Here is a 21737-nt window from a genome sequence, read left to right as displayed (position 1 = left end):
ACCTTGCAGTTGATATATGGACACAATTCACAGTAACCCTGATCTTTAATTGGCTGTGTAGTTTGGTAGCTCAAATCGGAAATGCTAGTCCTCTCTATTTCCTCCTCATGCTCCCATGTATGCACTCATATCAATTGGCGGAGGTCAATAGACAATTGCTGGTATCTTAAAGCTCTTGCATGTCTGAATTTTCACATCCTTCATGCCTTTATATACTAAATTCAAAGGACTTGACTGTTGTTGCTTTGGCATTTATATTCACAGAGAATAAAGCTTGGTGGCTGCATTGGAAAGGATGACCAGGAGAAAGGGAAGGAGAAATTAATTCGTGTTTTCACTGCAAACCCAGATATTCTCTGAGGGCCCCAAATAGCAGCAAATTCTGTCTGTTGTGTTGGGTGTGTTCTTGTCTATGCTGGCTGCAGCAAAGTGTAGAAACAGTAATGTTTAGAAGTCTATAAATATTTGCTTTAACAACATTTGAAGAACTAGGGAAAATGAGTATGAGGTGGAAAGCATAGACAGACCTAGCTGCTGTTATTGACATCCCAGTCTCTTGAAGCAGTGTGAAGATGTCACTGTAGGTAAGAGGGATCAATAGCTGCTAATGATGCTCCGAGGTGCTGGAAAAGCAATATAATGTACAGGTATTCTCCTCTTGCTCCAAATTTTCAGGAGAAATCAGCCTTTTCTGCTTCTGCTCTTAATCTTCTGGAGACCCACCAGTGTTCACATTCAGCTCTCACAGTGTTTTCCTTTTTCATAGGCTGACTGACTGGAAACATCTGGTTTTTGCTAGGCCTGAACCTCAATAACATTGCAAAAATGAAGGTAGCGGAAAAGGACCTGTTGGAGTTCCTGCTCCTTCTTTCTTCCAGTGCTGATCTAGTGTCACACTGGAATCATGTGGTTTTGACCACAGCTGTATTTTATATCCACTTCTGCAGCATGTGTTTAGGACTATAAATATAAATTATTGGAGAGTTGTTTCAAGAACAACAGTGTATATAATTAAAAAAGTATCATTTACAGCATTCTTTCATGACAGTGTTATGTCACTTCTGTTTCATCATAAATAAAAGGGGCGTTGGGTAAATTCTTGGCATGATGGGAAAGCTGCCAAACATGAATGTGGCTTGAATTTATTGGAGATCATGATTATTTTTATTCATCATGTTACATAGAAAGTATTACAGAAGGCACCCTTTTGTGTGGCACAAGTGACTTCCTCACTCCACCCTAAATATGTGGCAAGTGAAAACCATTGCACTGAGACATCACAACGGTAATTTTTTCAAGGTATTCCAAGTTCTTTTCCCTGAAGTACTTTTCCCATCATGAAGACTGTTTTCTGGTTCTAATGCCTGCTCTTTCTACTTTGAGTGCTCTAGCAGATTTCCACGACTGTTTCAGGAAGGCTGAGAGGGGGCAGATGGCACAAGAGTACAGAGAGGTAGAAATGGATCAGAGATGAAAAGATGGGCTCTGCATGCAGAAAGCTTCGCTGGTAGTGTGAGCTCAGAATATTTCAAGTACAGTTGATGTTTTTGTTATGACCCAGTGGAACAACGCTGTTTCTGCCTTTTCTAAAGCTATCTAATTTTGGAAGTAGTTAGTAAGTAATAATATTTGATGTACAAAATCCAACAAGACACAGAATTTTCAGGTTGCAATTAGTAAATAGCAGATAAACCCAATCCAGTAGATCCTGCACACTTACTTGATGCTGACCTGAACACCTGCAGCTGGGTTTGGTTATTATTGTTCCCTGTATCCAAACATTAACCATATGAAGATGATGGTTGGTATCTACTTGGGATGGTACAGAAACCAAGGAAATCCGTGGAGGAGCATTTCAGTAACATCTAGATGAAAAATCACTCCAGTCATGTCTGCAGACCTTTTTGCAAGCAGGTTTTTGCTTGTGTAAGTGATGGCAGAGAGCAGCTTTCAAGAATGTGCCCCTGAGAGCCTTTTTCATACAAGTCCTGTGAAAACAGAAACTACTGTTGTGAGAAAGGACAACATTTTCTTGCCTTTTGGTCATCCAGTCCATGAGAAGATAGAAAGAGCAGTGATTTAATCTGAATCAGCAGCTAGAGAACTCAAACAACATTGCAGGTAGATGTAAACACAAGCAAGCTTTTCAAATCCATCTTTAACACCTTCTAGCAATAGCATTACAAGCTTGTAATTTTAGCTATTATCTTGCTTTCTTTTGAACTTTTTACTCCTTATTCCATAGCTCTTGTGATCTGTACTTGTCCAAATGCTCACCCACGTGAATTTGTACTTGATGTAAAAGGATGAGCACGGGCTAGCACTTTGAGCCGTGGCAGCATGCTAATGACTGCCTTCTTGTCAACAAGGAGGCATTGCATCTTTTAAAGAGTTAGATATATAGTATCTGCAGGGGCGGGGGTCAACTGGATAACAGCCACTTAATTATGTAGGGGGCTGAGAGAATGTGGCAGCAAAGCTCTGATTTGTGGTGGGTGTTCAAATGGGACTGTTTGGTACTAAAATAGGTTAGTGTAGGAATTGGGAAACTTGCAAGGGCTCTTGCCTTTATGGATCAGGATAGTAAAAGGTTCCAATCCATCACTGATTTGCTCATGAGGGTAGTGGCATTAGTGGTGTTAGTTTATTGGCTGTCTATTCACAGTTTCTCCAGCAGGTAATCACTCTGAAACATCCCTGAGCAGATAGTTTGTAATGATTGGATGATATTTTTTCTGCACATTTTGTTGAGACTGTGGCTTGCTGTTTGTTTCTCAGTGGAAGTGGCTGTAGTTTGGCTTACTGTGGGGTTGTCACAAGTCACCTGCTATTGGCAATAAAGATAGGATTTCACTCCAATGATAAATTCCCCAGTGCAAATACCTGTGAAAGTGCCCAGTCTGAAGGAAATCACAATGGCACTTGCCACAGCTCTCTCCTGAGAACTGTCAGTCTGTCTGGGCTCCTACCCTGGATGCAGCAGAGCTCCTTTCTTGCCTCAACATTGGATTTTTCCTATGTGGAAACCAGGCACAGGGCATTGGTGCATGAGTCTTCCCCCTGGGGTGGAGATGAAATGTGGCCAAGAGCTCAGCTCCGGGCTGAATCTGGCCATTGCTGCTCCCCACAAATGTGGCAATTGGATCCTCTTCCTGAAGAGAAGCCCCTGGAGGAAATCCACATGTTGGCCATGGAATTCATTCCCTGAGTAACACTTGTGGGTTATCCTAGTTCCTGTTACAAACAGCACCAAAGCTGTTGTTCACGAGATAAGTTGTGTTTCCTCTTTTTATTAACAGTGCATTAGGAGAACTAATTAGCGGCACCTCAGAGATTTCCCTTCTGGGAATCCAGGCTATAAATATTTTCACTGCTCAGCAAGGAGCTCTGCAGAGTGGGACTGTACGGGGGATGCTACAGCTGGTTAAACAATGCAGCCTCTATGTGGGTGTCTCTGTTAGATTAAGAGAAGCTATAAAGCCACTTCACTGAAAAGTGGTTGTAATTTTTCATCAAAACACTTTTAATTTAAAAAAATTGCTTTGATTTGCTGGAAAAAATTATATGGTGAGCTTCTGCCTTGGTTTTATTTTTCCATTTTCCTCTGTTAGGAAACCAAAATAATTTTACTTTATCAGCTGAAAAAACAGAAGGATAAGAAAGCTGCACATAAGAAGGGAGTAGTGATCTTTGTGCTGTTGGGCTCAGAAATTGACCCTTCTGTTTCCATTTGTTTGGTAAAGATGCAAATAGGAGGTTACAAACAAAGCCTTGGGGGAAATGTGTGTGTGTGGGTTTAGGGAGTTTCAGTGGCTGGCTTCAAACCTTTCATATGAGGCTGATGGGAAGCATAGACCTTTCCCAAAGGCGATTTCAGAGTGAGAGCCTGGCTTAGGGACTTAGCATTTCTGTCCAATGATCCCAGCCTTCCCTGTTGCCTGAAGGTGGAGCCTGGGCAGACTGGGTGCCTGATTTTAATTTTGGCAGCACAAACATTGCCAAATGTTCATTTTGTTCATTTTGTGTGCATGTGTATAACTGTGAGTAAAACTTGAGGAATTTTTAACTGACTTCATGCCTTTGTTGTGTTGATAGAAACACAGCTAGAAGTGAGTTTTGAACCTGACTGCTAATAAATGTTAAAATGAGACAGATTCATAGGATGCTGTGGTAAAGGTCCTGAAGAGGTGGTGCTCAGTAGTCCCAGCAGTTTAGCTTGGTCTGCGTGTGCTTGAGTGGGAGTGCCAGGAGCAAATGGCATCATTAGTGTTGAGAGAGGGATGGCACAGGGATTTCTGCAGAAGAGGACATTGCAGAAGCCAGTAGTGAGACTCTGGCTTTGGAGGGAGATGATGAGGGCCTGGGACAGGGAGAGGGGTGAAAGAGAAGGTCACTGTTTAAACTGATGGAAAACCTTCCACTGAGTTTCCTGGAGCCTCTGCTTAATCACTGTCACATATGAAAGCATTGGATAGGGAAAGTGGTCTTACTACTGAGGATGTATTTGGCTGCTCAGGCAGTCTGTATTCAGGGAAGACACTTGCATGGTCAGCACAGTTCCTCTTAGCCAGCAAAAAGCTCCAGTTTGTTACTGTGTCTGACATTGCTTCTTAACAGAAACGTATCTTGATGGGAAGCTGAGGATTTCAGGTGACTTGAAACCAAAAGCTGCTCAGCTGCAGAAATGCAAGATGTTTTGAGGAAAGGCTTAGCCTGTGCTCGAGTTCCCAGATTAACAGTCTGTTTTTTAGTATATCCAGAGTTTTGTATCTCTGTAACTACTGGAAAATATACCAGCTGTTTATTGAAGAATATATCAGAATAATTAGTAGAGTTCTAGAGACTTTCCTCCATTGTTGTTTGCAGAAGTATGAACTTAGGTCAGGAGAGCTGCAGAATCCAGAGAGAATAAACTGCATTAACATTTTAGCAGTTGTGTGACCCTCGTGCATGCATGTTTGCCATTATTTCTAGGAGCTCCCTGGATGATAAGCATGGTATAAAAAATTTAACCACAAAGAAAAAAAATGTTTAAAGGTCTGTTATGGGTCTGACTAATCCCAGAAAAGCAAGGAAGTTTAGGATATTCAGCTGACTCCATCTGTAGTGCTGGTTGTGCTGGTTTTCATTAGTGAAATCAGAGTGTTGGATGATGCAATTCACCACTGGATCTGTATCACCCAGAATCAGAACCTTTTTGCTGGCAGTTTTTTAAACCTAGAATCATTGGGCAAGGAAGGACCTTGAGAGATTTTCTCATCCTTTGGAAGAACAGGGGATCAAATGTGTGTACTTCATCATTGGCATGCGGTTGTCGAGGCTTTTACAATACTTCCAGAGAAGTACCGCCTGTAGTTCCCCTCCCCCCTACAGTATTTCTTAATCTGTGGCCAGAAACCCAGTTTCTGAATCATATTTAGACATGAGGGGGTCCGTTCTTCTCACTTGCTCTTTTGATTCCTGGACCTTCAGACTGATTTTGAGCACTATCTCGTGTTCTGCATTAAAACACTGTGCCTCTGGTGTGTGCATGAGGAGTGAGGCTCACCCAGGTCCCAGAGCGAAGAGGCAGAATACAGTGGTGACCTGACCAAGCAAAGTCTGGAGATGCTATCAGTTGGATCAGGCCAGCTGAAGTACTGTTTCTAGACTGGACTTCAGGCACAGTGTGAAGTCTCATGTGTGACCCATTCATTTAGATCTTGGTGCTCTGAAAGTGCTGTCTGGCTCCTTCTTCTTTTTTTTCCCATCAGTTGGTGCTGCTGACTCCAGACTGCAGAACTGGGATGTGGGAAGCAGCAAGAATTGGCTTTTTTGTGCAAGCCTCTTCTGGGAGGGGGACACCAAGGACAGTCAGATGACAACAGGTTTGGCTCCCACAGAATGAATTACTTTTCCTCCGCCTTCTTCCACCTCCCTCCTCTTGCTAAATGCAACCTGAAAGAAGCATAGAAAATGACTGTATCTTGTCATGGTACCTCAGACCAAGTATGAAAATGTTACATGTTTTATCTTCTTAGTGGAGAAAATGGAGCAGTTGCTGGGGAGCTGAGCAAATACTTGAACATTGACAGTACGTTCAGCTGACCGCTACATGCATCTGAACAAAAAAAGTTGGCTGAATTGGCCAAAGCTGTGCTCATTCCCCTTTCTGAATTTGCTTCCCACAGCACTTCTAGTGGACCAAGAATTATTCATAGAAGTTTCCAAGAATAATGAATAAAACCAAATTGTAAGCTGCTTGCAGGCATAGTCAGAAGGAGATCTAATTTTCCAGATTACTCAATGTGAATTATTAATTCTGCTTGCCTAATGTGGAGCAGTCTCCTGGTGTTTGAGGAAAGACAGTCTGCTTTATCAGTTCTGCTGAGGAATCAGCTGATACCTCCCTGTATTTTTCACATCGCATTATGTTTAACTTTTTCTGCCTTCCTGAATCAAACCTGGCACCAAGGGATGGAGTAGAAGTGCTCTGGCTTGAGCAGCTCTTTGGGACAATGAGCTGTTTGATAACTTGGCTGTTCCTGCGGGCTCTTCAGTCCTCAGATGCCCATGAACATGTCCCTCGTAGAGCAATGGGAGTTGTAAGCCTGCATCAAAAAAAAACCCAAACAAAAATCCCTCATAGCTACAATAAAACCAGGACAACAAAACCAGGACAACAAAACATATCCCCTACCCTGTATTCCTTTGCTCTCACCGTTGCCTTTTTGATGTGTTCATGTCTTCAGCAAACCATGCCAGAGGCTCACTGCTCTGCCGCCTGTGAGTTGTTAGGTTTCTGTGGGTAGCACACACGTGGCTGCTCTAACTGATGGGCTGGGAAGGGACTGGGGCTTAGGTTGTCTGGAAGGAAAGCCTGTTGCAATTTCAGGGTCAAATCCTACATGCTCTATAATTGTGGAGTTATTTCAGAGACTTACTTGAGTTGCTTGGGATTTACTCTGGATTTACACCAGGATGAATTTTATCTGACAGATAAAATAGAGCTCAGAGCATCTGTGCCAAAATTGAACACAATGTAAACGCTTCCATCCCTTGAGAATGCACATCCCGTGTGATGAAGGAAAAAATTGAGGGGCTTTGCATTCTGACAGGTAAATCCTAAGAGCTAATAAGCCGAAGGAGATGAGGAAAACCTAATAGCTGATTGAACCAAGCTGCTGCAAGTAGCCTGACCCATGTAAAATTAGCTTTAAAAAAGGGTTAGAAACCCCAGGCCGCACTTCCCCTGCGGAGCCAGGAGGCAGTACGTTGTGGTGGTGCCTATACACTGTAGGAGCAGTAAGGACAAGCAGGGTGCTGTCAGCTGGAAGGTGAGTTGCAATGCAGATGATCAAGCTGCCAGGCCTCAGGAGCTCAGTGGCCGGTGTGTTTTCCTATCTACTCTTATCTAGTTTGTGGCAGGAATGAGAAATGCCACAAGAATTCAGATCTTAACAACTGCCCCTTACTCATTATACTTGTTATGCAGAAAGAGTCTCCTTTGTGTAATACAAGTATGTTACGATGTAGTCTAGCTGAAAGAAGCCTTGTTTCTGCTCCCCCTGGTTTTCCCATGTACTACAGTAAAGCCATGGTACATAGGAGGGAGGGTGTGTTTTGTGTCACAGCTACAGGTGATACAATGGGGCTGTCTGTGCTCTCCAGGTCAGTACTCGGTGACTGAGTTATCACAATAATTTTTAATAAATAAATAAATAATAGATAGAATAGCATATTAAAAAAGATATTTTATCTCAAAAAGCTTCTTACTCTTTTTTCTCTGGCCCTATCCTGCTTTGTTTGTTGTTTTTTTTTCCCTGGCTATTTGATGTATAAATTGCAGTTGCTTAATGATGCAAACTACACATCTCCTAAAACATTCTTTGTGAATTGTACTCAAAATTTCAGTAACTGCTTGTTTTAGACAGGAACCTTACATTTTGGAGCATGCATCATTCCTCTTCTGCATAATACACAGAGCCTTGCACTGAACTGTATTTTAGTCACAGGTTTTTCATACCTTTTATCAAAAGCGCCATTAACGAGACTTTCCAATTCTCTTTCCATGGGCACAGAATACACTCTATGTCTTTAATTAGCACCTTCGCTTCTCTCCCCCTTCCCCCTCTCCCAGGAAAAAGCCAAACCTTCTTCACTAACAAAATGGCCTGTCAAAACCTGACAACTGAAGTTCTGCCTTGTCAATATAAAATTGTCTGTACCACTGTGCAAGCTGAATATTTGGGACTGGTGCAAAATAACGCACCAGCTGCATTGTCTGCTTTCCTACTTTATTCCATTTCTGCTTAATTTTTTCAGGGCTACTGAAGGATTTCTGGACTCCCCTGAGCATTTGCTATAGAAAACAGATCATGTTTCCTCAGGGGCTGTTCAGAGAATTGCTCTAAGAGAGTAATTGTGGATACATATGGAAAATTGTACATGTGTATCTATTTCTATATGCTTTCCTGTGTGTATTAGTGTATTCAGAAGCGCCGAGAACTCTTCTGTCAAAGGGTACGTGAATTTAAGCATTGTTTTCCTCTCAGAAGTGGGATTTTACTGGGAATGCTGGCAGGCCCCTCACAACAGAAGGACGGGTGGGTGCTGCTACTGTATATATCTGTTGTCACATTGGATTTTGTGCAATAAAAATAAAACCCTTGGTCAGAAGTGTCATAAAAGTTTGATTGACTTTCCTCTTTAACTGCTTATCATCCTTGAAGAGACTTTTTGGCATTTAGAAACCAGTGAATCTGTTTCCCATTTCTTTAGGCTTTATAAATACACCCTGTTTATATTAAAATGATAGACAAATATACATAAAGCTGAAAAACATGACCACAAACTCTTTTCCTCTCTCTATGCATTTGAAAGAAAAAAACCCGAAAGACACTTTTATTGTTGCTAAACTTTTGCCCTTGGCTGGTAGAGCCTTCTTTATGTTTTAACAGATCCAGACATCCTTTTCATGTGGTCCTTGGATGTTCTATATTTTATATCTCTTGTGGCTTTATAAAAAGGGAAGAATGAGTTTGCTGCACAAACATATCTGATGGTAATTTTTTGTTGTTTTTTGTGTGTGTCAGAAGTATTGTGATGTTTCCATTTTTAAAAGAAACTTGTTTCCCCTGATCTAGGAAGCAGTGCCCAAAGTTTCAGGAAGCCAACGGAAACTGAGTAGATGGAATATTTTGGAGGTTGATGCTGGGGATGGCCAGGTGAGCACAGAGACCTTCCTTTGCTTGTCCTGTCATCTCCCACTATCAGAGACGTGGCCTGTGCTGCCCACAGCCTGGGTCAGGGAAAGTTGGGAGTTTGCTGGGGCCTTTAGCATAGGACAACGCCTAGGGGTTATTGCCACAAAGGTTCAGCTCCTTTCACAAGGGTTTTTCCCCTCTTGTGATATGCTTCTTGTTGTAGAGCAGCATCTTCCCCCAGACATGCTTGGGTCCTGTGGAAACTGAATTCTAGGCTCTGCTCTAAAGGCAGACAGGGAGCAGAGCCTTGTCTGCACTGTACCTTGGCTCCAAGGAGCAGGTAAATGAGGTTCCTTTCATTTGTGCCATCCATGTGTTTGGAGTGGGATTGAAAAAGGGAAAGAAAATGGAAATGAGGGACTGGTGGGGTGCTCTGTTGGGCCATGGCTCTGGTGGGGCCTTTCACCACTGAGAGGGAAAGAAGAAGAGGGGGCCATGAGGAAAATGAGAAGTTGGGGTCTGAATGAGAGGCCACCAACCCCACTGCACTACTGTAGAAAGCAGAGGTCCCTGCAGCACAGAGGCTCTCAGTCCTTGTGCAAAGAAATGCTCTCAACAGATTTCAAAGTGCCAAAATGTGACAGCTCTGTTGGGAAGTTTTGTACCAGAAAGTAAACTTTTGTTTAATAATGCCAGTCTTCCACTCAGAGGAACAGAGCCCCCAGATGATTCACTGGCTAAATACATCAACTCCCAAATTTTTCTAGAGTAATAAAACCCAAGTTAAAGAGAAAGTGCAGCTCAGCCACAAAAAGATGTGGTAGTTGCAAAAATAACCATATTAGAAAAAGGTTAACGGACAATGTTTTCAGATGTTTGCCAACTGTTTCCTTCTCATACTAAGCATGATTCAGTGCAGCTCTGTGTCAGCATGGGAATGTGGCCATTGTGGGCTTGGAGACACGGCTGGAAAGCCTGGGGCAGAGAAGCAAACTCTCTGATTTTCTTTTTGAGGTGCTGCATGCTTGTGTTACAGCTTCCAGGGCCTGAGAAATTCACCCCTCAGAATGAAATGCTTAAATGCTGGCAGAATGTGCCTCCTGTTAGTGAATTAAAAAAATTAAGCTTATTTAAACAGGCAGAGTAGCAAACCACATGCCCCAGAGGGCTAATTTTGATCTTTCTTCTCCGTTCAGGGCTCCTATGCGTGTTTGCTAGCCTTGTGGTCCACCTGTAGTAGTTCTCATAGAGTGTTAACTTCACTGTATAGTTAACTCTTTTCTTATAGAGCTTTATAAAACATCATGTCTCTACACAGCCATACTGCTCTTATAGACATGAAGGAACTTGTTCTGGGTCAGGACTTCCTGCTGTGCCTGGCAAGCAGTGAAGTTCACAAGTTTGGTGATACAGGTTAAGTTTCTGTAGCAGAAGGATCACATCTTGGTGCCTGTGTCTGAGGTTAAATCTTCACCTGCAACCCTGCTCACATAGCAACACCACTGCTGTTTCAGGAACATACCTTACTGTCCTGGCTCTGTTTGCAGAAAGGTTCAATCCTTCAGATTGAATCAGTGACTTTCTTGCAGTGTTGCACTGAGATTGCCATTTAATTCTGAGATTAAATGGATATAGCATCTTCCATTACCCAAATGACTACAGAAAACCTCAAATCCAAGCTGCAATACCACTCAGCAATCCAAGATCAGTGCTCTGAAAAACAAAGGCTGGTATTTCCTGCCAGTTACCAAAATCAGTAGCTGGCTGGCACCAAGCTACCTTGGGTACCTCAGAACTTTGCAGAAACAGGAATGCTTGGGAGAACAGGAATGCTTTGACTGTAGGTTTCAACAATAAGGTACTCAGGTTTTACTTCACTTGCAGGATTTAAAATATTTATAGAAGTATTAAGGGACATGAGACATAGACTAGACCAGAAGCAAATTCCCTCTCTGGGATGTTTCTGCTGAAATTTATCCTAAAGGATTAATGTTGGAAAGGGTTTGCTGTTACAGGCTGATCCCAGGCTTTCTCCTTTCAAAGATATTTCCTCGTCTGCTTACTTGACCAAAACCACATTGTTCTGCTACTCAAAGCCTGCCTATATACCAGGGATTCCCTGGTGTAGGAATTTCATCCTGGGAGGGGCCTCATGTTGCTTTAATACAAAGCTGCTTGGGTGCAGCTTTTGACCACTCAACTGCACTGGCTACCAAGGGCTGTACTGCTGACTAGCAGGCCCTGCTGATGTAGCTCTGGCTCCTGCTCTTTAGAAGATAAGGGGCCTTAGGATGTCCCTGTATGCCAATAAAGGGTCTGGCATACAGCACCTGGAAAAAAGCCATGCAAGTTCTGTGTGCATCATATGTGTGAAGCTAGGTGGATAAGCAGAAGATTGAGTTTGTGGCTCTTCACTGTACTGCATTGTTATTTTTTTAACCTGTGGACAATATAAAGGTGGTCTGGAAGACTTAAGCTGAAATAAATGTCAGAGCATATCTTTCTTCAGCCAAGGAAATCTTGCATGTGGCAGGAGTATTGTAGGAGGAATCCACTTCTTCCGCTGTTCCCTTTTCTATTGAGAGGGGAAGCTCAGATGTAGTTCATTGATCTGGCAGCCTTAGTAAGGATTTTGATCCTGCATTTGCATTGGAAATCTGCTATCTGTTGTTGTGATATCAAAGGTTAGGGTGTTGGTTTTATTTTGTTGTGCGGTTTACGTAGGCTGTGGTGAGCCCTTTTGTGTCCTGCAGTGAACTACTAGGAGCAGCCATGGTCTTTTTGACCACAAGACTTGATTACTATAATTCTTTCTCCATGGGGTGTTCAGTGCACCTCCCCTGCTTGCAGTATGTTTGGACTGTAAGTAACCTAGTTGTTTACTAACAAGGGCAGGAGTAGCCATCATTTTTAAACTATACTTTGTGGTCTTACTTGCCTTTGCCTCTGGTGTGCTCTCCGTTGACTTTGCTGATCGCTCATTCAAGCTCTAAAAGTTGCTAAACCCAATGATGAAAGATTAATGGTAGGAAAGAATTTGAATCCATTTGTCATCATGGACGAAACTATGAAAATAAGTGATGTTGGAAAGGAAATGTTTTAGGTAGATTCTGGCAGCTCTCAGCCCAGTTACACTCTCATGAATAACACAATGATGCATGTGCCAAGTTGGTGCTGGCAGAGCAGCACAGGTGATCTGGGGAATATTAACCAAGGGGACACCAAGTGGGTATTGTGACTAAATAAATATTACAAGAAGATGGATCAAGTCAATTAATTCATCAGGTAGAGTGATATACGATGAAACTTCGTTAGGGTTTTTTGAGTAGGTCTGTTCAACTGTGTAAGTACTTTTGATTACTCTTCCTTTCTGTGCTGGAGCCATGAAAAGCACTGCTGTGGCCTAGCCTCAAATTTGGTTTTCTCTCTATCCAGGCTATAACTTGCTCTAATCATCTTTGTGAAGGGTTTTTTTTTTCCAGTCAATTGGTGTTTAATAGTACATTTTTTTTAGAAAGATGAAAAAATCCTGAGCAAGGTATATTTTGAAATCTATCTTTGTAAAATGGCCTAGTCAAGAAGAGCCTATCTGATTTGTTCTTTAAATCCAAGGCATTAAATGGAAACGCTCAAAAACATTTAGCACTGGGGAAACACAGCGCTCATTGACATTCGTTAGTGCTGAGTCTGACTGGTAACAGATCATGTTTTATATCCTAGGAAATTTGCTGTTAAAATTAAACATAAATAGAGGTGGGGTATAATTAGTTATTCCTTCCAGATGGACTAGACTGTGCTACTCTGCCAGATGATCCCAAGCAGTGCTGTGTACAGCTGCCCTCCCCCTTCCAATCCAAGCCATCCTCTCAGAGGAGTTCCCCTGGGCAGCTGTCTCTGGTTTGCCCTGGTCCTAGCACTGGGACCTAGAAAGGGTCTTCACATTCCTACATCGCCTGCATAATCCCACATGTACAATGATTAGATTTTCTTTGTTAGCCCCAAGCACATTCTCTAAACCTCACTGTAAGTCTGGAAGCACACACACTCTTTCCTGCTATACTTTTACTCCCAGTAGAATCCCTTCCAGAACTTTAAATGCTATCAATTAACTAATTTTTATTTCTGGGGAATCACATGACTCAGGGTAGCATGTTTAAGAGAAATAGATGGTACAGTGCAACCACAGATGAAGTTGTGAGCATTTCCAGCTCTGTTTCTGGTCTTACTGCTCTTGGAGATGTACTACTGATGGGGCTGCGCTTAGATAAGGAGAGGGGAGAGGCTGTTGTACCCTATGTGCCTAGCTCATAGGTACATGGATGTGCCATCTAGCTAAGGTCTGCATCAGCCTGGTGGAAAGCTCAGATGAATTTGTCATGAAAAAATATGCCTGTTTTTTGTTTGGTCTTTGGAACCTTTGAAACATTGAATCTGTGCTGGCTGCCACGGGTGCTGCTGTAACTCCCATTCTCCTCCTTGGGCCTGCTCTTTGACTCCCACTGATCTTTCATTGTATTCCTTCTCTGTAAAAGCAACAGAAAGCATGGGCAGGACCCTGTTCAAGAGCATCAAATAGAATTAATTTTACCTATGTCTTAAAATAGCTGTATTTAGCACCTTGATTTCACTGTGAGTGCTTTTATTTTTATAGCTATTTTAGAAAACATTTTTCCTATTGTAAATATAATTATTACACATATGAAAATAAAACCTCAGCAAACAAAGCTTCATCTATGCCTTTCTTAAGTCCCAGTTTTTATTAGCAATGCTAGCATACCACTAGTGTGTTTTTAAAGTGTTTATTTAATCCAGCTATTCAGTAGTCTCCAGAGCCCAGGCTTCTGCTTTAGTGCTGAATCAATGCTTGGTCAAGCTTTAAACTTTATGGGTTTTGGCACAGTGTTGAAACAGGAGCTTTGATGCTTGAGACTGCTGCCTGCACAGAGCAAATACAAATGTTGGTCAGTACAGTAAGTGTTCATCATGTAAAATGTCAGTGGCGGGCCCCTAACAACTCCCTCACCCCACATCTGTGGGGCTGGGTCGTGCACTGGGGCTGCAGGCACAGCGCTGTTAAAGGCTGTAGCGTGTTCCTGGGTGCTGCCTCAGCCCCAGCCCATGTCACCTGTGTTGAAATAGTGTTGTTGTCTGGTGGCAGTTCAGGATAAAATTACTATTTCTCATTCCTACCGAGTAGTTATTCTTGGTCTTGCAGAGGCTGAGGGTTTGTGGAGCTTCCCTCTTCTCCAGAAGCTCTGGGTCAAGGTCAGGTCTAAGGAACTTTGTGAGCCAAAGCTGTAACTCCTAATGCTACCGTTGAGGTGTGCTTCAAGTCCATTGCAGTACAAGAAAGGCTTTGTTTTCTACAATGTGTGCTAATTCTAGTGGCTTTCCTATATCGTGTACTTGGATCTCATTTTAATAATATATGTAGGTAAGTCTCCAATGCAGACTAAAGCCAGTTTCACCCTTTCAGAGCTCTGTGGCCAAGATGTATTTTTCACTTGATAGTCCTGGTGTATTCTTCAAGGTAATGATCAGTGGACAAAAGCTTAATTACAAGGACCACATTTCACCCACTCACCTTCAGCTCCCCAGCATGGCTGTCTGGGAGACAGCCCATGAATGCCAGCTGTCTGCCCCTGCCCTCGGCCAACATGACTGTATGTAACAATAGCACCCTGTGCCAAGCAGAACCAGACTGTGGACACCCACCCCCCAGTGCACACAGGGAATGTGCGATCATCCCTCCCCACGACCTCAGCTCTTGCACTGTGGCAGATGAGGAAGCACAGTGCAAAGCAGTATCCCACACTGGGGGATCCCCACTGCCTAGCACACAGTGGTGGCTCTAATGTGCAGGTTCTTCCTTGTTCTTTTGGCTTGTATCTTCTACTGGAGATGTGATTACAACCTGTGTTGTAAGCCCTGCAGTGCCAATGCAGGCTAACAGCATATGATGGAGCAATATTGTTTCGGTACTCTACTCTGTGACCTCAGGAATTCTGTCGATTTCTTCCCTTGTGTGTTTGTTTGTGGATATGCGAAGTGTATGGTGTGATTTGGTGTAGAGATTTCACTGACATACAAGCACATTTTATCTCCTCCCTATGAGGGTTTTCTTTCTGTCTGATACTTCTCATTAAATATTTTTGTACAATTTGGAGCATGGAAGGGACCTGCCTGGGTCACTTGAGCACCCCTGGATCAAGGCCTGCTTCTTTACCTCCTCCTCATGCTTCGTGCTGTGGCTTCTGCTATGGCAGAGCCTGTGCTGGGGGAAACTGGCGCTTCTTCCTGGGTAGCACGGCATGCCAAGAGTCACACTGATGTAAGTCTGTGACACCACACAGGGGGTTTGGCACAGAGTCAGAGACTGTGTCACTTTGTGCTTTGGCCAGTCGTTTCCAGAAGGGGCAAAAAAGGCTGTCCATTAGGAGTGTGGAGGTGGCCCCTGATAGCTCATGATGACTGAATGCTGCTGTGGAGAGCAAACGCTTTCTTTGTGGTGGTGTTTGATAGACAATCGCACAGCCAGCTACTGAGAACTTCATTAGCATGCTTGACAGAGGCTGTGAAGTCTCAAAATTGACCACACAGGGAAAGGATCCTGTGCAATTTCACTGGAGTGGAGTGCCGGCTTCCTTGGCACATCCCGCAGAGCAGATCTGGGGCTGGAAGAGAGGGTGCATCCAGGATGGAGAATTGCCGGAGGAGCTTATCCTAATGTTGCAAATTACGTTGTGGTCTTCTCCTGATATGTTTCCAAGACTACATTTAAGAGAAGGAAAACAAAAAACAAGAATATGAGTTCTGGGAGCAGTGTTAGGCTCCAGATACACGTTAAGGAAAACAGAAAGGTTTTCTAACTTCATTTAACACTGCCAAGAATTTATGGCCTGTCTGTGAGCTGTTAATGGGAAATTGGGGGAAAAGAGGGGCTCCTTTCCCACTCCTACAATAAAGGAACCTCAGGAGAGTCTGTTGCCTTTCTTCAGCTGCACCAGCTCTCTGCACAGAGACACTGATAGATTTGGTGCTCTCCTCCCACCACTCCCTGCTCTTTCTGTGTCAGGAGTGCTGGAGTGTGGGGAATCACCTCAACGAGAGCACAGGCAAGCCCTGACCTTAGTGGACACCATTCGGCACAACTATGACACCAGTGGGTAGCAATATCTGGAATGTTCCTATTATTTATTCCATGAAGCTATCATCTGCTCTTCCTCAGAGTGGAAGAAGCTGGACCGCTGAGTAATTTGCTACAGCAGCATGTCACAGCTGGATGCCGGAAAGCTCAGGCAATGCCTAAACCCGTTGGCTGTCACCAGGGGCTCTCCCTTGCTGACGAGTGATGTGCCTTTCCTCTCGGATTGCTGGCTATTGTAAGGGGTTACAAAGTTCAGTTTCACAGCATGGCCACTGATCGACACACCCCAGCTGAGGTGGCCAAACCATGGCATGTCCAGATCCTGGGAAGCTGGCTATGGATGAGTTCAGCTTTCATGGGGTGAGAGGCTGGGTAGGGCAGGGGCCACAGCTGAGCTCTCTTTTCCCCTTACCTCTGCAGATCCCCAGGGTTTGATGTGATCCCTCTGCCTTCTGCCACAGGAGGAGGGGACAGATCATAGCACCCAACACTTCCCAACACTTGTCATTCAGATTTACAACAAAAAAAAGAGGTAATTGCCATCTTGGTGGCAACTTGCATCTGACTTGCTTTTGGTGGAGATAACCCTTCTCTTTTATCATGTGTTGTATCATCTAAATTAGGAAACTTTAATAATATATGCAATTTATCATAAGGCTTATGTGATAATGGCGGAAACTGACATAAAATGAGGAATTTATAATGCTGGATTAGTCTTATGAAACAGTGGTGTACCTTCATAAAGAGTCCAAAGAGCAATTATTATGTGTGTTTGACTGGCACTGTAAAGTCGTTAGTTCAATCATCATTGACCAGTTACTGCTTTATTGTATTTTCTTTTTATTTTTATGGTCAGAGAATGGCATTTTTCCCACAATCAGTCCTTGAGCACAAAGACAATAACAATTAAAAGAAATATTTTAAATCTGGATTTTATCTGCACAGAGGGACCCGTCTATCATTATAAAGATCAGTTCTGCATGCAGCTGTATTTCAACCCAATCGACTCCAAATATCCAGTTTTCCAGCAGAAAATCAGAAGTTTTAATTTTAAGCATTCTTCAAAAAATTGAGTATGTTTCACAAACTTGCTCAAAATATGAGAGTTCCTTATGACCTTACATTTGTTTAAACACTGCATGTTTATAAAGATGTGTGCGTTATAAGGTTGCATATGACACTGATTAGAGTCCAGATAAGAATGATTATTGCAGTCATTAGGGACAGACTTGGGCAGTATCCAGTATTATCAGCCAAAAGAAATAGAAAAATGTAATACTGTGTGAAAATGCTTATTTATCCTGACAGGGAACTGACCCGCAAATAGGGGTTTGGGCTATAATTAAGCAGAAGCTATTACTTACAGTAGCTTAGTCATTGTACCTGTCCTAAGCCTTGGCTGCCTGATCCAAAGCTCAGGAATACAGGAGCAAACTGGCCTGTGGTTTGGGGTGAGGTGACATGGTGACAGGCTGGGAGATGACCTTGAGTTCAGCATGGTTGCATCGGTGCACACCACCAAAGATGTGGTTTTGGATTGTGTTCAGGGCCGTGTGTACTGTGTGAAAATGAGCTTCTGACCCTTAACACAGCATGTGTCCCCTTAACTGTGCTTGTGTGCTGCACTGCCACCAGACTGACCACTGGCTGAAGCTGCACAGGTTCAGGGAGCAGCCATGGGCAGCTGCTTGGGCTTTCCCTGGGACAGCTGGGTGCCCTGGGAAGCTCCAGGGGGAACCAGCCTTCCTGCATGAGAATATGAGGTGCTTAGCACAGGAGAGATCCCATGGTTTTGGCATCCCTAAATGGAAACAAAACCAAGGCCAGTGTTCCTCTGCCCCTTCCTCCCCTGCACAGCTCCTAGTACTACCTGCAGGGGCGATCGTCTCTGCCCTACTGCTGGTGCTCAGCCTTACCCCTTTCAAATTGCAGTGCCCATGGCTCCTGCAATGAGGGGCAGCACATGGCACCACAGCATCATGAGGGTAAGAACACATGGCACCACATATACAGCTCAATCCTGTGCTGTCTAGTGGGAGCCATCAGCTGTCAGATAAAACACCCACCTTTCCTTCAAAGCCCTTCCCAACCCAATGGGGAGTTGGGTAGTTAATGTGTGTGTGGTGGTTGCCTGACAGCTGCAGCATGTTTCTGGAGGCTCAGCACCAGCAGAGATTTGCAACAGTTTTGGGGAGTGGATTTGTGAGTCCATCCCCATTTGCTGGTGTGGTGCAGGCAGTGGTGGCTCTCTCCGGCAAGGTGCTGAGCACCTGTGCCAGAGGTCCTGCACAGGCTGCAGCTCCTAGACAGGCCTGTGGCCACTGTTCATCATCAACTGGTCATCAGCTGAGCAGAGCTGCTTGCCTCTTAGTGGATAGTAGTGAGCCCACCTTGTCCTCCACTGTCCTTCTTAGGAACATGTTTGTATTTTGAGCTTGAAGATTGCTTTCAGATCAGGAGAAGTCTTTTAAAGTATGTAGGAAGCCATGTCAGGGGGTGGGGAGAAGCAGGAAGAGCAAGCCATGGAAACTGAGAAAAGGCTACTGAAAAGTAATATCTTGTACAGAGGAAGTTTCTTCCTTTTGGTTATTTCAGTTTTGTTTTGGAAGTCATTCTTCTTCCCCTGCCAGCTGTACATCCAAACGTTCAATTTCATTCCCAACTGGACAACATATCCACAAGTCCCTAGTCACTACAATTAACTATAATTAAACTGTGGGAAATCCAGATTAGCTGAAGAGGTCAGCCAGATCTCCAGCAGCAAAACAGGTTTTTTTCTCCTGTATAGAGGTGTACCAGGCAGGCATACAACCAAATACATAGGTGACTTGCCCTGAAGCAAGCAGATTCCTCAGCCCTTATAGTCCAGTTTTGAAGTAATGTGATTTACCTACATTTGCAAGCAGTGGCATGAACCCCATAAGTCTAAGAAGCCTGCAGGAAGCTGGTGTCCTCATTTGCTTTCAGCTGACTTTCTGTGCATAACATCTGCATGGCCTCTGCCTACTGAGCCTAGAGTAATGAGAACATCAGAGAGAAACATTTGCCATGGCTCCTTCTGTGGGACCCTCTATCACAAGTATCATTGCTTGGTGAGGAAATTCTCCTTGGCTTCAATCCTGCTGCACCCAGCCTGGGGACCTTGACAAGCTACAACCATCTCCTTCTACTCCTTTCCCAGTGATTTTATCCATGAGGGTGGTTTGTCTAAGCCAGACCCTTCCCCCGCTTTATTTTCTTAAGAGACTTAATCAAAGGTAATTTGAGTTCCCATTTCTCTATCAATGGTTGTATTTAAAAGGAGCTTATCTGATTTCCATCATCAATTATGGGCTCCCATTTCTTGTTTATATCCATCTCAAATCTGACCAGGTCCCTGTTTGATTTTGATAGGAAGTCAGGGCTTCGTACAAAGCTAAGGAGGCTCTGAAGCACATTTGTTCGGGTAAAATAATATCTCAGGAATTACTTCACTTGTACTGCAGGAGGAGGGTGTGGAATGGGGTGGTCCCTGCCACTTCTGTTGAAAAATAAATTCTGAAACCCAGATAGTAAATATTTCCCTGAGCCAACACGGTGGGAGGGAAATTACAGTGCCCAGGAATATTGCTGTTAAGGAGTCTTGGGTCAGAGGTTAATGTAACAGGAGTTGGTCTAGCCAGAAAGGTCAGGAAAGGTTTGCCTTGTAAGTGCAGAGCTGTTTGATGACTCCTAACTATTCTGGGCAAGAAAAACATCTCTGCCCTTGTCTTTGGGAGCTAGCTGGCAAAAGCTGAGGCCTCTTAGGGAACTGGCTGCTAAAAATTGAGGAAAACTGGGGCAAAATCCTGCACAAAATGAGATGTCCCTGTACCATTAATGCTCTTTCAGCTTTGACACAGCAGCTTTGCATCTGCTCCAGTATTTTGCTGTGCTTGATTTTTGTAATTCATTTATTTGGAGGATATGAATCTCTAGCATGACACTGTAGCTCACTCGGAGCTTTGGTAGCATGTATCAAAGCATGTCGTGTTGTTTCCCAAACCAGCTCACCTAACACACTCCTGGAAGAGGCTGAAACCTGGAGCCATACCCTGCAGGGACAGAGGGTTAGCAGGAGATCATGTGCTTAGGAGGCAGTTGCCGCTACATGGAGAGCTTTGTCCTTGTTGTTTGAAAAGCTGGTGGCTATTTTTGCTTGGGTTTGGTTTCCCTTTTTTATTTTGTATTTTCCATAGCATAAGATCTATAAAACCACAGAAGTAGGCAGGTACCTCTCATGTTTATCAGAAGGTAGCTTGGTGAAGTTAACATGACCCTCCTTCCCCCTTGGGTTACCTCTCCAGAGCACTGTGATGCCAGCCTGGGTGTTAGGTGAGCCACTGAGGTCAATGCTGGCTCTTTACATGCTGTCCCTGCTCACCAGGACCCAGGAAGCCCCTCTGGCCTGGCACCGTGTATCACAGCTGGACATATAAATTTGGTCTGAACTCATCAGTCACCATACAGCTTCTGGTTGGGCTGGAGCAAGGACAGGGTAAGACTGTATCTGCAACAAAAGACAGTCAGGGATCCTGAATGAAAAATGCATCTTTTCCTGGGAATACCAGGGTAGTTTTTCCCTTCTCCCAAACTATAGGTATTCCTCAAATCCGTGTGACCTCTGCTGTGTGGTGGAGAGGGAGGCAGAGTGCCTGAAAGTTCAGCACCTCACACAGCAGGCAGGTAGAAAAGCCACCTACTGTGCTGCCCTCACTGTCCTCCAAAGACTGCAGGATTCCCCTGCGATAACATGTGCAGGGGCCAGCCTGTAAGCCAAGGGAAGCAAATGTAGGTTGGATGCCCCATAAACTCGAGAAGACAAATTATGCTGCTCTTAACCTCATCAAGTCTTTTGCTGGGATTTCTATCTCTGAGGGGAGTGATGGAGTAAAGCCTAATGTGCTTTGGGAAAGATGCAAATTTGCTGTGTAATGAGGACCTCAGTTGCCTGCAGGAGGAGTCAGGAGCATGTGGAACCAGGGATCCTTCAGGAAACTTGCAGAAGGCTCCCAGAGCACCAGTGCAGGAGACCATGTGCTGGGATTAACTGGTGATAAGTACAATTACGTGGCCTATGTCAGTCATGGTGAACCAACACCAAACCCTGTATCTGGGTACTCTGCAGCTCTTTGCTGTCTCTTTGACTGGTTGAATATTCCTCCTCAAAAAGTCTCAAACTAAACCTCTTAGTCTGCTTTCTGGCTGAAGTGACTTCTTTTCTTCTGTGAAGATCCCTGAACTGAGTAAAAGCTGCTGTGAAAGGACATTCATTCCAGCAAGCCCAGCAAACTTGTGCTGTTGTAACCACTGAAGTATTTCAGAGGCAAGTTCCTCTGAAAATGGGTGATATGTGTGTTTTGACACTCATGTTATTTCTCTTTTGG

This window comes from Melopsittacus undulatus, chromosome 8 (genome assembly GCF_012275295.1).
Source record: "Melopsittacus undulatus isolate bMelUnd1 chromosome 8, bMelUnd1.mat.Z, whole genome shotgun sequence".
Classification (NCBI taxonomy): domain Eukaryota; kingdom Metazoa; phylum Chordata; class Aves; order Psittaciformes; family Psittaculidae; genus Melopsittacus; species Melopsittacus undulatus.
Note: the sequence above shows the minus strand (reverse complement) of the source record.